This window comes from Pongo pygmaeus, chromosome 1 (genome assembly GCF_028885625.2).
Source record: "Pongo pygmaeus isolate AG05252 chromosome 1, NHGRI_mPonPyg2-v2.0_pri, whole genome shotgun sequence".
In the NCBI taxonomy this organism is placed as follows: Eukaryota; Metazoa; Chordata; class Mammalia; order Primates; family Hominidae; genus Pongo; species Pongo pygmaeus.
Window position 1 is genome coordinate 225,591,062 of NC_072373.2, and position 16,182 is coordinate 225,607,243.

Here is a 16,182-nt window from a genome sequence, read left to right on the forward strand (position 1 = left end):
CAAATTGCTCATTACAGAGGAAAAGCATGGGAAAACAAGGAGCCACTTGCATTTGGAACATGAAGCCAGTTCTCTCTCCCTGTTCTCTCTCCCTGTTCTCTGTATTCATGTATTCCTGGCTCTCTAGCACCATGCACCTACCTTGTCATCACTGCCAACTTCCACCCATCCCATTCTCTGCAGGCAGCCACATTTCCTTTCAGCTGCTTCTGCCACCTCTTTTGTTCTCATTTGCTTTATATCTGGGCAGCATTATAATTGTCTCACACAGCCTTTGATGAAAGCAGAGGAGGTGAGTGAGGTTCCCGTGAAATAAGAAAAAAAACAAACAAATTTAAGAACTTGGAGACTGTCTTGTCCAACCTCCTACCTCAGACTCTAGAGTCAACAAATCCATTGGTTTGTAAAACTTCCTTAACGTGGAGTAATACTGAGAATGTTTGCAGACTGCATTTGTGAGTATCTTGAAGAGAATACCATCTTGAAGGTTGCCGTCACTTTAGCTTTACAAGTAAATACAATCTAAAAGGGTATGATTTCTTTCTCAAGTTCAGATTGGTGGGTTGTAGATATTTCAAAAATAGTGATATACCTTATTTGAGACAAAAAATTTCATGGAACCGCCATCTGTGAAACAGGGATAAATGAGTTATGCTTATTGAGGTAGGGTCAAGGGCCCAGGTATCCACCCCTGGACATCCCAGGCATCTTCTAAAGCAAATTTTAAGCCTCCTGCTATAAGTAAAGGGGAAACAACAAATGGACTCTGTCCAGGCTGCAGCAGTCCAGTGGTTCAGGGCTTCCCATAAGAGTTTACAGCCCAATTTACTTATTTAACAAACATTTATGGAGTGTTTGCCATATGTCAGGTTTTGCTAGGTATTTGGGATACACCAACAGATGAGAAAAACAAGGTCCCTGTTTTTATAGGGCTTAGATTCCAGCAAGTGACACTGGCATATTTTGCTACATGTCACACAGGAAATGAACAGGATAATGAGATGGAGCCACAGGGTAGGGGCTGCTGGAGAAAGGGCTGTCCTTGTTGACTTACCCATCTGAATTTGATGGTGCCCTTCTCCCCCAGGCCTACTCAGTTTTCTGAGACCTAGCACCACCTGAAAGGAGGTCCTTAAATGCCCTGTATTTCCTGAGGCAAACCAGAAAGCAGAGACTTCTTCAGGGAAGGACTGATAGAAGAGGCAAACTGCAAAATACCTTTTCCAGTCTTCTTGAAAATGATTGTGATGTCAGGCACCTCTGGATATTTGCAGACAGATTGAAGGTGGGCATTTTTAGACGACAATTAAGGATGATGGTGAGCTTAGCTCTCCTTTCTAGGAATCATAAATCACTAGCAGGGGAGTTATACATCCTTGATTTGGGCCAGTGAAGACTCTCAGGGAGATTGTTTAGCTACCAGGGCATCTGAGAAGCAAAGCTGAGGCTTTAGCAAGAGACAGCCCTGCCAGCCCAAGTTGAGTGCAGAAACAGCTGCCTTTCTCCTCCATCTTTTCTTTTTCAGGACCACGGAGAGTTCTGACCATCCTCGTCTTCTATATGCAACAGAACGCAGTTCAGTCTCCAAGGGTTAAGATAGTACAACAAAGCATGAAAAGTTACAAAGAAATGGGGAAAAGATACAGACAGGCTTGTATATGAAGCAATTTCATTCCTTAACAACCATGTTCAAACCATACTTTGATGAACCAAATCCCATGCAATGAAAGAGTTCCTTATTAAACAAACACAATAAAACAATTAGAAAGTAATCTTTTTTTAATTTAAAAAAAGCTTTATTGAGGTGTAATTAGCATAGAATAAACTACACATATTTAAGATGTACAATGGCTGAACTGTGTCCTCCCACCTGGACATTTGTTGAGACATTTGTCTTAGTACCTGAGAATGTGACTGTATTTGGAGATAGGGTCTTTAAAGAGGCAAGTAAGTTAAAATGAGGTTATTGGGTAGACTTCTTATCCCATATGACTAATGTCCTCATAGAAGAGGAGATTAGGGCACAGACACACACAGAGGGAAGATGAGAAGACATGGGAGAAGACAACCACCTATACACCAGAAAGAGAGGCCTCAGAAGGAACCAACCCTGCTGACACTTTGATTCTGAGCTTCTAGCCTTCAAGACTGAGAAAATAAATCTGTGTTATTGAAGCCATTCAGTCTGAGGTACTTTGTTATGGCAGCCCTGGTGAACAAATACACTACTGCAATGATAACCATAATGAACATGTTTGTTATCCCTGCAAACTTCCTCCTGGTCATTTGTAGCCCCTCCCATGTTCCCTTCCCTCACTGTTCCTAGGCACCACCACTGATCTGCTTTCAGTCACTATGAATTAGTTAGTATTTTGTAGAATTTTATAGAACTGGAATCATACAGGATGCACTCTTTTATTGGGGGGGAGGTCTTCTTTCATTAAACTTAATTATTCTGACATTCATTCATGTTGCGGCATGTATCAGTAGTTCAATTTTTGTTTATTACTGAGTAATATTCCAGATATACCAGGATTTATTATCACTTCACCTGATGATGGGCATTCTGATTGTTTCCAATTTGTGACCATTATAAATAAAGCTGTTAGGAATATTTGTACACAAGTCTTCGTATGCACCTAAGACTTATTTCCTCTTGGGTAAATGTAAGTATGTGGGTGTGGAATGGCTAAATCGTATGGTAGGTGTATAGTTAACTTTTTAAGAAACTCTAAACCTTTTTCCCAAGTAGTGGTGCCATTTTATATTTCTACCAGCAGTGTATGAGAGTTCTAGTGCCTCTACATATGCACAAATGCTTGCTATGATCAATCTTTTCAATTTCAGACATTCCAATCAATGTGTAGTAGGATCTCCTTGTGGTTTTAATTTGCATTTCTCTAGTGACTAATGATGCTCAGCATCTTTTCATGTGCTTATTTGCCATTGGGACACATTTTTTGGTGAAGTACCACTTCAAATATTGTTCCAGTTTTAAAAAGTTGGGTCATTTATTTTTAAAAGTATATTCTTCTTATATATTCTGGAGACAAGGCCTTTGTCTAATATCTGACCTATCTAACGAGGTCTTTGACACATTGCAACTATACTTTTCTTAGACTGTGGCTTGTCTTTTCATTTTATTAACAGCATCTCTCAAAGAACAGAAGCTTTAAATTTTGGTGAAATCCAATTTATCAATTTGTTTCTTTATGAACTGTGATTTTGGTATCAAATCAAAAAATATTTGCCCACCTTAAGGTCACAAAGCCTTCTTGCTAGGAATTTTATGGTTTTATACTTTTAGGTTTTGTATTTAGAACTGAGACCTATTTTGAGTTAATTTTTATAGGCAGTGCAAGGTATGAATTGAAGTTTATTTTGTCTTGCATGTGGGTAAGCAATCGTTTCAGTATCATTTGTTGAAAAGATTATCCTTTGTCTATTAAATTGTCTTTGCACCTTTGTAAAAAAAACCACAACAGTTATCCATATATGTGTGGGTCTATTTCTGAACTCTTTTTTATTCCATTGATCATGTATTGATGCTGATATCAATGATATACTGTCAAGATTGCCATAGCTTTACAATAAGTCTTGACATCAGCTAGTTCTTTTTCAACATGGTTTTGGCTAGTTTGGTCCTTAGCATGCATTTCCATATGAATTTTAAATCAGTTTGTCAATTTCTACATAAAAAGCTTACTGTCATTTTGAATGGGATTGCCTTGAATCTATAGAACCCCTGGGGAAAGCTGTCATCTTTTTTATTTTTTTTGAGACAGAGTCTCACTGTGTTGCCCAGGCTGGAGTGCAGTGGTGCAATCTTGGCTCACTGGAACCTCCACCTCCTGGGTTCAAGTGATTCCTGTGCCTCGGCCTCCCAAGTAGCTGGGATTACAGGCATGTGCCACCATGCCTGACTAATTTTTGCATTGTTTTAGTAGAGATGGGGTTTCACCATGTTGGCCAGGCTGGTCTTGAACTCCTGACCTAAAGTGATCCGCCAACCTTGGCCTCCCAAAGTTCTGGGATTACAGGTGTGAGCCACCGCACCTGACCTGTCATCTTAACTATAATGCATCTTGTCATCCATGGATACAGTATATATTTCCATTTATGGAAGTCTTCTTTAATATCTCTTAGCAATGTTTTGTAGTTTTCAGTGTACAGATATTTCACATCTTTTATTAGATTTATCCCTAAATATTCATTTTTATAATATTTATCTTTAAATATTTTATTTTTGATGCTATTATATATGGTTTTATTTTTTAAATTTCAGTTTCCCATTGTTTGTTTTTCCAATTGTGTTGGGACACACAATTGTGCATTGTTCATTTTTTTTTTGTTTGTACAATTAAATTTTGTGTATTGATCTTGTGTTATGCAGCCTTGCTAAACTCACTCAACTGTAGAATCTGTCTCATTCCTGATTTTGGTAACTTGTGTATTTTCTGTTTTCTATTCTGAGAAGTCTGGCTATTCAGATCGGGTTGATCAATTTAATTGGTTTTCTCAAAGACCAACTTTGGATTTCATTGATTTTTTTCCCCACTTTTCCCCTGTATTATTGATTTCTGCTCTGATCCTTATGATTTCCTCTCTTCTATTTACTTTGGGTTTCAATTTCTCTTTTTTTTTCTAGTTTCTTAAGGTGGAAGCTGAAGTTGTTGATGGCACTCAGTCCAGGACTGATTATTCCCCATGACTGAAGCAAGACTCTTCTGGGTAGTCGACTCAAAGTCCCACAAATGATGAGGTTTTCCAGTCTAGCTGGTGTTAACAGGCAGCATCCCCACCAGTGGGCTCTGTTCTCTCTAATCCTTGGGTGAGTCTTTCTATAGACTTGAGTCATTTTCTCCCAAGCATGTGCCAGTCACTGCTCAGCTGAATACTCAAGGGGGCCACCTGCAAATCTCCAAAGCCCTCTCTGTCTCTATGCAGCTCTCTTCTGTGGTCCCCTGTCCTGCAAACTCTTGCTGCCTTGGTCTCCCAAGATTCAGCTAAGCCTCCTCAGCTGAGGCCATCCTCTGTGCTCCGTTTGTACCACAGTAGGCAATGGGAGGTGGTCAGATGGGGAGATCTTGGGGCTTGATTCTTTTGTTTCCCATTTCTCAGGGGGGTCACTAATCTTCATTGCCTGATGTCCAAACGTGCCTTACCATTTTTATTTGGTCCTTTTAAAAAATTTGAACCAACACATTGGTTCCCCTGGGTCCTTGTTGACTCATTCTGCTGATCTTAGGACTTGGCCTCCATAATCCCGTGAGCCAATTCCTTATAATAAATCTCTTTCCACATAAGTATATATTGATATATGCATCATATTGGTTCTGTGTCTCTGGAAGGCTCTGAAGAATAGAGATACTTGTTTGCTTCAGGCTGGAGGATAAATCTGGTCCCTGTCCTTCCATCTTGCTCAGAAGAGGGAGTGCCGAATATATCAATCTGTATGGATACAAAGAATCATTTTGTGCAACACAGATCATTTCTCCATCGTTCATTGATTCAGGAAGTTTGGGTTTTCACAGGTTGGGTTTTCTTGTGGGAGGACTCATGGCCACCATAAGGGGAAATCACTGGCCTTCAGGAGCAGAGCATTGGTTGGCTGTTGAGTGGATTTCCATGATTAGGGTCTGCTGTGCCAGGCGGACATTCCCTGGTTCCAGCTCTCTGAAATGCAAGCCAGATGCTACACAATTTGCTCATAACCTCCCAATCCTCCCCTCGTTTGGCCAAATGGTTGCACAGCAGCCAGGGTGCTGGCCACAGAGAAGTTGGGGTGTGGCTGCTGTGCTTTCCTCTCCCCTCTGCCTTGTTAGAGTGATGGCTTCTGTCCCCTGCCCACGTATTTCAGGCCCCATAAAGCAGGCTTGATTACACAGTTGTGTTAGTTTGCTGACCTGTAAAGACAGCGGCCTTGTGATTAATCAGCCCTGAGCTGGGCTCTCTGGGAGTGATGGCTGTCCTGAGGAACATCTGACAGCACGTCTGCCCTGGGTCTTGCATGGGCTAAAACCATTTCTGCTCCTAAGAGAGTTTTCCAGGCTGCACTTAAGAATTTTTATGGGTTTATGGTGACATTTCCATTTTAATTTGCTAATTATTATTGGTGAAATTGAGAGGCAACTCCAGATTTATTGGCATTTCACAGTCTGTTGTGTTCCATCTACAGCTGTGGATCTTAACAGCCAGGAGGGCAACCTGCCCCGCACTGTGTGCATTAACCCGCTTGGCACCTGGGAGCAGGAGCACTCCTTGCAGGTATGGACCAGCTCCTGCACTGTGGGGACCCCATGAGGGGAGCGAGTCTGTATCTGCTGATAAACACCTCCACCATCTTCACCGGGCCAGACAACTTCTTAGGGGATCAGACACAGGTACAGAGAGAGCCTTGGTTTCTCTGGCTGTTCTCTCTCCACGGGACCACACCTGATCTTCCTCTGTCTCTTCCAGGCCTTCCTGGTTGCCAGAAGCTTAACACAAACAGTGCATCTTGGATCCAGTTCCTCACAATGCCACAAAGTGTGGTCATGAATGTCTCTATTGTTACTAATGTTTACAACAAGTCAATGTCTCTCGATTTTTCTCTGGAAAACACACACACACATTGTTTCTCTGGAACACACACACACACACACACACGCTTTGACTTATGTTTGGCACTACCATTTAAAATATTTTTATTTATATATTTAAAGTATTTTCTAGCACCACCACCTTTCCCTGTATTTATATGTGCTGTTGCATTGCCCCATCATTGTTTAATATGTATCACCCTCTCTCTCCACCCCATAAATAGCAAATTCCTCAAGGATAGCAATGATGCCAGCTCTTCATTCTGCAACCTCCATTGCACAAGGCTGTGCAAACAGGAAATGTGAGTGCTTTGACAATTAATAATTTGGTCCATATGTTCCCTGAAACATTTACAACCCAGGAACACTGGAAATAAGTGACCAACTACAGAAAAAAACTTTGCTAAATTACCATCCTTGAAAAAACATAACAGTTATTAAAAATGAGACTTTGGAATCTACAATAATGTGGGGAAACACTTATGCCACAATGTTAAGTGAAAGGAGGATTAAAATGTAAGTAGCCTATGTTTCTAACTATATGAATATATTATTATTTTGCTGTTTATTTAAACCCAATTTTGTTCCAAAAGGAATTTAAGACAAATGGTACAAATATGTATACAGTCACAGACATCTGAAAAAATACTAAACAAAAAACCATGATTGTTCCCTTCCTTCCCAAGTAGCATGTGGGAAAAGGCAGTATCATTCTTTTAGGTGAGGTCTTGACTGTCCACAGCAATGAGAGGATTCTGGGCGTCCTTTGCCTCCCCTAGAGACCTAGATGTGAAGACAGGGTTTGAAATTCATTGTCTGCTGAGATGAGAAACCACAAACATCTCTATTCTGGGTTCTTGTGGTGAACAGGGCCTGTGCCCACACGTACATCACCAAGAACCTGCAGAGCAACCTGGTTCCTGCCCAGCGATGCCCATGGATGCTGTACCAGAGAGAAGAGGCTCATAATGCCCCACACCCAGAGGGTTTGACCAGGGCATCTAATTCTTGGCCAGGCTGCCTGGCAGCAAGTGTGGCCCCACTCCCGTTAGAGTGGAAGATAGCAGGAGACCTGCTGCAGGATCCTCTCCCAAGGCTACTTCTTCTTTTTTTTTTTTAATTTTTTTTTTTGTGTGTGTGTGAGTGTGACAAGTCTTGCTCTGTCACCCAGGCTGGAGTACAGTGATGTGATCTTGGCTCACTGCAACCTCCACCTTCTGGGTTCAAGCGATTTTCCTGCCTCAGCCTCCTGAGTAGCTGGGATTACAGGTGGGTGCCACCATGCCCGGTTAATTTTTGTATTTTTAGTAGAGACGAGGTTTCATCATGTTGGTCAGGCTGGTCTTGAACTCCTGACCTCAGGTGATCTGCCCACCTCGGCCACCCAAAATGCTGGGATTACAGGCGTGAGCCACCTTGCCTGGCTTGGGGCTACTTCTTGAGTCTCTGGAGCTGCTCCCTGGTCAGCCTGTGAGTGATGAGGTTCAGATGCCCATTTTCCAGACACCCTCACTCAGCCCTCGCATCTGGGCTAGAAGTAGGAAATTCAGTTCTAATTGAGAGTCTTGAAAATCACAAGAGAATTTTCACTGTTGGAGGTTGGGTTGGAGGTGGGAGGGCCCTTCCTGAATTTCCCTAGGTGGCCCAGCAGAGGGAGTGCAGCTCCCAAAGGCTGCCTCCTCTCCCCTTGCTTTGACATTGGGCTCAGATCAAATGAATTCAGCCTCAGCACTGACTGCATGCTGGTCAGCTCCCAGCATTAAGGATCTGGCTCAGTCTACCCCGGAGAGACGTGCAAAATAGAAGGAATGAAACAGGCTCTCCCTAGTCCTCACCTGAACCTCGAGATTGCATATTTAGGAAGCTGCCTTACTCAGGGGGTCCTGCCTGTTATGTCTCCCCCTAATCACTCTATGCCTACCTCTGGAACACAGATGGTCTCCATGGTGTCAGTGATTGCTTTAAAGTTGATTTTCCTTAAAATAAATTCAGTGTTTTTCTCAAGAGGACATTCTGTTCCTTACCAGGTGCAGCTCTTGATCAAAACCCTCTGCAGTGGGGCAGGAACTATGCTTATTCAGGGCTCCTTAGTGGCCTCTAATGAACACGTCTTTCACAGTTTGAGACACTTGAAGGAGCCCAGAGGAAGGCGTTTTTATGCAATATTGTCTGCCCTATGCCCCATGACTCTTTAGGGGACATGAGGTATCAGGAATGAAGTTACAATGGGGGCTTAGAAGATGCAGAGGGACCACTGTCCCCACCAGGGGGCTACCATGTTCACCTATGACTGACTGTTCTCTGCACCATGCCAGAAAAGGCAACAGTGGCCTGGGCTCAGGGACCAGCACTTCAATCTAGTCTCAAGATTCACATCCGCTTTTTTTTTTTTGCCTTGGCCAGAAGCTGTCCCCCACCCCGCCACCACCACACACACCCCAAAGAGGGTGAGGGGATGCGGCCGTGTGGGCCACAGGCTGTTGTGGCTGGAAATAGCTCTCCCAGACCACAGCAGCCTGAAGATGGGTCGGGGCTAAGGGCATTGCAATATGCATGGAGGAGGGTCAGGCTGCAGGGGAGGATAATTTGAAACTAAAGCACAGAAATGGGTCTGGGGCAGGGTCTGGGGGGCCTGGTTAGCAGGTGAAGGAGTCCCACACATTAGCAAGCCTTCTTGGTTCTGCCTTCAAGATTGTGCTAGAATCCAACTGTTTCTCCCACTTCCACCGCGAGTGCCCCGCCCAGGCTGCACCCTCCCTTGTCTGGGCCACCGCAGCAGTGTCTGAACTTCTGCCTCTCTGCTTCCATGCTTGTTCTGCAGCAGCCAGAGGGATCCTTCTAAAACCCAAGTCAGCTCATGTCCTGCCTGTCCCCAAAGCCCTCCTGTGGCTCCCTGTAGTGGATTAATGTAACGTCCCTCCCAAATCCATGTCCACTGGCATAGATTCTTTGCTTGACCAAACTTTAGCCAAGTCCCTGAACCGTCTCCTAGGCCCCTCTGTGCACTTTCTTGTAAAATCCAGTTTTAGCAAAGAACCACGCTGTGTCAGTTTATCAAAAGCCCCCTACACCTTGATATCTGACCACCTCAACTATGTCTGATGGAGTTCCTCATTCTTCATCATGCCCCAGCAATATCTGGTCACCCTGACCTGCCTTCAGCAGGAATCGTATTAGGTGGGTTTAGCCAGAATCCCCCTTACCTCTAATATTTCGGCTTAGCAGTTTTCCATCCATGGACCCCGCCCTGCTCTTTGGCTATAAATCCTCCCCTGCCTGGGCTGTGTTCAGAGCGGAGCCCAATCTCTTTCTCCCACTGCAAATCCCATTGCTATGATCCCTGTGCCTATATCAATGGTCCTCAGTGAACTCTTCCTTACTGTACTTTAACAAGTGTCATGGAAGAAGTTTTTAACCCTACCTAGAACCTCAGCATATGACTTTATTTGGACATAAGGGCATTGCAGATGCAATTAGTTCATGATTGAGATGCAAATACACTGGATTAGGGTGGGCCCAAAATCTAATAACTGTTGTCTTTAGAAGACACAGACACAGAGAGAAGGCCACGTGAAGAGGAAGTCTGAGGCTGGAGTGAGGTGTCTACAAGCCCAGGAAGGACAAGAGTTGCTGGAGCCACCAGAGCTGGCAGAGGCAGAGAAAGATTCTTCCCCAGGTCCACCCGAGGGGCATGGCCTTCCGGCACTTTGGCTTGGACCTCTGGCCTCCAGAACAATGAGAGAGTACATTGCTGTTATTTTAAGCCATCTGGTTTGTGGCAATTTGTTACAGTATTCCCAGGAAACTCATAAATCTCCAATTGACTTAGAGAAAAGCCCAAACCTTCCAAGGGCCTCAAGACCCCACACAGCACCCCGCTCCTCCTGCGGCTCTTGGAGTCACCTCTCAGCTCCTCTGCCTGCACCCTCATGACCTGGATGTCTGAGATGCTCACTTCTTCATCCTGCTTCAGTCTCTGCACAGAAGGTGCCTTCTCAGGCACCCTACCCTGACTGCCCCATTCAACATTTCCCTCTCTCTCAGCCTCCTTACTGTAATTCATTTATTTCCCAAAGCATCTGACACGAGGTCTCTTCTGTTGTTGGCTGTGTCTGCTTGCGCAGGCCGTCTGCACTGCTTCCCTGGTGTATGTGACACACAGGAGACGTTCACTGAATGAAGGAAAGGATGGCTTTCTCCTGCTCTGGACAGGCCCATCCCCACATGCTCCCGAGCCCACGCCAGGCCCCAAGAGGTAGATCAACCCTATGGGCAATCAGGGTGCAGCTTCTGCCTCAAGGAAGGCAGCCTCTGGGCTTTGAGGCTCACATGATAACCATGCAAACATTTTAGGAGCAGTATTTATGCATGGCAATTGCATGCATTTTTAATATATGTATATATAGAAGGAGTTTGTGTACATAGTGAGATTATTAATGCATTATACACCTATTATGTCTATATGCATATAAAAATAGATTAAAAGACTAGAAGTCTCCAGTCAGAGAGAACATGTACAGTTGAGGGTTTCCTGGGGCCTGATGTTAGCTCTGTGCCCAGTGGCTCAGGATTTACCCACTTTAATACCTCGCTGAGGCTGCTAATTCTGCCTTCTGTCAGTCTCTCTCTTCCTACTTAGATGGCACCAGGGCAGCTGCCACCACAGAAGTTTATGATTGTATTTGTCGCTGTTTTCACAAATGAACAGCTTTACAGGGTGTTCGTTCCTATGCAGAATGTCTCCCAGCACACCGTGTCACATCAAGGCCAGCACCAATTCGAGCTGGCACCTGACAGGGTTAAGGAAGCAACTGAGGAAAAGAAAAAAGGGGAAAAAACCTCTGCGTAGAAACAGCTGTCAGATCCTTTTCTTGCTTGTGACAAAAAGGCGGTGGAGTAGAAAGAGTGTCGCAGCAATTTCCCACGACAGTCAGGATGCTTGGCTGGTTTGTGGACTTCTCAGGCTTGCTTCCCCCCTGCTGGGGTCTTTATTGACCATATCACTGCTCATTAGTGTCCCCCTGGGGGGGCAGGGGGTTGGAGAGGTGGGGTGGGCAGAGAAGTCCAAGTGGGCGCTTGCTAGAGACTCTGGGGAAGGCACTGCTGGTGGGCAGGGGTGTGGGACAGAGACTCTGTCCCAGCGTCTGGCCGTTTTCTACCACGTGGGGCCCCTCTCTTCCATTAGCTGATCTGTAACTATGCTGTGTCTGACCCCTGTGGTTTCCCAGGGAGGATGTCTTGGGGGTCAGTTTCCTGCAGCTGTGCTGAGTGTTTGCAAGCCATGCAGATGGCCTCAGCCCCAGTCCTGGTATCTTGTCCTTGTCTCGCAGTGGGTCAAGCCACACGTGGACAGCCTCCCAAGGCCCCTGGCGGACGTGGACTGTAACCCATTTCTAACTCTCTCTGGGACTCCAATCACACTCCTTCTAGGGGCGCCTCCCTGAGGTCATGGTTGGGGGGCCTGACCCTCCTGCACTGTGCACCTCTCTTTCAGGGCCTCTTCAGTCTTCCACAATCTTGGTTCTTCCTCTTCAGCATAGACACAGGGCTGTGTCTCCTCTTGGTCTCCTGCCCCTGCCTTCTGCTCAGGCTGCCCCACGATTCCCTGTGGGCTCCTCTCCCATCCCGGAGACTCTTTAGCTGGAGACACAAATAACTCTTATGTTGTTGCCAAAATCAGTGGAAACATTCTGTGTCTCCTTGTTTGCGGCTGATGTTCTGGGATCATGTGACACAGCTTACTCTGTTGTCTGTGACTCGATTCCTTTCTCAATGGCTTCTCATTCCCAGCTCCCTGCAAGGGCCGCCTGGCTCAGACGTTCTCACCTTTCCGTGCATCTGCCTCTGTGTTCCTCCTCTGAAACCATCCTGGGGCCCAGCCCTGAGAGCCGAGTCCACAGAATCCACTTCCAAGTTGGGCTGTTCCCTGGGATTCCCCACAAGCCGCTCAATCTCAGGATGCCTAGGCTTGACTCAGCCTCCCTTCTGCTATTTCCCCCTGTTCTTGGTGAATGGACCCCCACAGTACCCAGGCTGGAAGTTAGAATCTTTCTGGAATCTTCCCTTTTGCTTACTGCTACATCTAACGGTTTCCAACATCTTGGTTCTTCTGGCTGGCCTTCACCTTTGAATTGGTTTCCTCTTTTCCAGCACCACCTCCTTGTCTTCGACTCTTCAGTGGCCGCTGACCCCAGCAGTCCTTGGTAAGGAGCCTCTGAGTGCGTCTCCCCCAGACTCTCACCCACTTGTGCAGCTCCACCCTCCAGCGGCTGTTGTGCGACACCAGGATGGAATATCCAGGAAGCAGTTTGTTGAAGTTGGATGAAAACATAGGAACATTTTTAGGCTGGATATTGTTACCTAAGATGAGGTTTGCATGGAGGTTAAAGGAAATGGTTTTTATCTGGAAAAGAAAGAATTGCAATTCGGGTACACTGGATCAGGGCAGCCCCGAAGAGGGTCCTAACAGGTAGTGCAGGAGAGTTTTTCTCATTGGAGATATCTGCAAAATGTTGTTTTCGGAGGCTGTCATTGGTCAGGCAGAAATCCTAAATGACAAACCTGTTCTGATTGGTCAGCTCGTGAGGGTACTCCCAGATGGGAGATGCTGAAGGCTGGTGGACAGTGACTTCAGCTGTTATTCAAGTCTATGGGAACACTCTGTGGCTCGACCTTTAGCAGGTGTGGGAGCAATCCTCCCGCAATCTCCCTGCTCCACTTTGGAAACTTAGTTCCTTCATTTTCTCTCACTGTATATACATACTGATTGCTCATTTTTCTTTCACTGTATCTACATTGAGATAAATTATATCTCAATAAAGCTGTTCAAGAATGACTCTTGAACATCCAAGCATAGAAATGTTTTCTTTGTGGATTTCTGCCTGGCAGCCCCAGGGCTGGCTCAAGCCTGTCCTGGCCGCTGCTTTGGCCAGGGCCTATAGCCTCTTTCAGCTCCCTTGGTGCCTTAATCACACAATGTTTCCAGGCTAGCAGGTCTGGAAAGCACTGTGTCCTGCAAATGTCAGGATCCCCGGATTAGGAACATGAGAGCTGAGGACAGAGCATAAGATGCCCTCTCTCACACAAGGCATCTTCAACTCCCAGAGCTGTCAGAGCTACGGTGGCACCTGTTGTCCCGGCTTTCAGTGGAAGCACCAGCTTTTCATGGCAGTCTCTCAACTGCAGAAGACATGATTGGCAATCAGCTTTCGTTTCTTTTGTCTTGAGAGCCACTTGTGGACCCCTGCTAACACTGCTCCTTAGCCCTTTTTAGATGTCCATGCAGTCATCACGTGCAAGCTCTGTGCATTGATTTTCTCACTGAGTTGATGTTGAAACTGAGAAGGAGCGAGGTTAGGAACCTGCTTGGAGTGGTGGAGCTGTGACTTGGACCCGGGTGGTCTGGGTCCCTGGCCGGCAGCCATTGTATCTTTCATGTGTGGTCTGTCACTGGGCCACCCTCTCCTGTTCTTCTGATCCTTTCTTCCTTCCCCCCCTTTTGCAGAGAGAGGTAATAGCTAGTCAGGTCCTGCCCCCAGCTCCCTGTCTCTACGTAGCCTCTGGGGCTGTGGTGTTTTGGTTGCCGAAGGGAACTACTGACCATTTGCTCAGCACCTTCTGGGTGGCAGAAGCTTGAAGCCTGTCACCTCACTCAGTCCCCACAGTGACCCTATGATGTGGCAGCTGATTGTAAGCTCCCTAAAACGGGGGTCTTTTCTCTCACCTTCATCCTGCTATTCCCTGGCAGAGAGAGAGGCTCACTAATATTTAGTGCCTGCCACCTTTTACCTTCTAGTATTGGTCTCAACTCACTGGTAAGTAAGTTGGGGCCAGTGTTTCACAGCTATTTTGTGACCTTGCTCAGATTTAAAGTTCAGTCTGTGAGGCTGCCATGCCCCTGGATGATTCCCTGTTTACAAAGAAGCTGCTAGACCTTTCTCTTTTCAATGATTTTTTTGTTTATTTTTGTTTTTGTTTTTGAGATGGAGTCTCACTTTGTCACCCAGGCTGGAGTGTAGTGGTGTGATCTCAGCTCACTGCAACCTCTGCCTCCTGGGTTTAAGCGATTCTCCTGCCTCAGCCTCCTGAGTAGCTGGGACCATAGGTGTGTGCCACCACACCCTGCTAATTTTTGTATTTTTAGTGGAGATGGGGTTTCTCCATGTTGGCCAGGCTGGTCTTGAACTCCTGACCTCAGGTGATCTGCCCACCTCGGCCTCCCAATGTGCTGAGATTACAGGCATGAGCTACTGTGCCCGGACCTCAATGACATTTGACTGAGAAACAGGTCTGTCTCCCCCTTTGCAGCCCAGCCCAGCCCAGCTGATTTTTAAGCATTCTCCATCCTCACATCTTTTGCCACAATTTATTTGGTAGTTTGATGGGCAAAAAGGATTCCTGGTCTGTACCTTTAATGTAACAAGGACATTAGTGATGTGTAATGGAGGTGGAAATCGCTTTCTAATGCATAAAACATAAATACAGCAAAAGTGCACAAATGAGCCATAACTCTTCCTCCTTTCATAGGCAATAAAAAAATCCCCATACTCTTTCCTCATTAATTTGGACCGCATGAAACTGTGGAGCTGCTGATTTTCTGAAGTGATTTCTGCTAAATAATGAGGCTGTTTATTAACATCGAGAAGGCGAAAGGGAGCCTGTGGCCACGACAGTCTCCATAGTAACTGTACAGGAGAAAGGATGTGAGGCTCAGCTGGTGAGGTCTGCGCTGTCCCACCACACCCCTAATTAATTGCTGGGGGGCAGGCCTGGGAACTCCCAGGCAAGGTGACAAAGATGCTGTGTCACCTTGGTTGGTCTTCAGATAGGATGGAGAGGATCTTAGAGTTTGAAAAAAGTAGCATTGGTAAGAAGGGACATTCCTTTTATGCTTGCAAATAGCATGGTTTATCTTAAAAATCATAGCTGTTTGTATGTCGCCTGGCTACAAAAAGACTAAAAACAGATTCTTGAATACTATTTCCTACCACAAAGATGGCTACAATAAAAAAAGACAATAACAAGTGTTGGTGAGGATATGGAGCAACTGCAATCCTCATAGGCTGCTGGTGGGAATGGAAGATGGTGCATCTGCTGCAGAAAACAGCCTGGCAGTTCCTCAACATGTTAAACATAGCATCATCTTGTGACCCAGAGATTCCACCTCTGGATATGTACCTGTGAGAAATAAAAACACATGTCCCTACAAAAACTTGTACACAAATGTTCATATCAGCATTATTCATAATAACCTCAAAGTGGAAACAGCCCAAATGCCCAACAGCTGGTAAATGAATGAGCAAAATGTGGTCTGTCCCTGCAATGGAATATTATTCAGCCATCAAAAGGAAAGAAGTACCGACATACACTGCATCAGGCATGGCCCTCTGTGAAGGGGGTCACAAAAGACCACCAAATGTATGATTCTGTGTTAATTTGCTAGGACTTCTGTAACTAAGTGCCACAAGCCAGGTGGCTTCAACATCAGAACTTTGTCCTCTCATAGTCCAGGAGGCCAGAAGTCTAAAATCAAGGTGTTGTCCAGGGTTGCTTCCTTCTGAGGGCTGTGAGAAAGAATCTGCACCCAGCTTCTTCCCTGGGC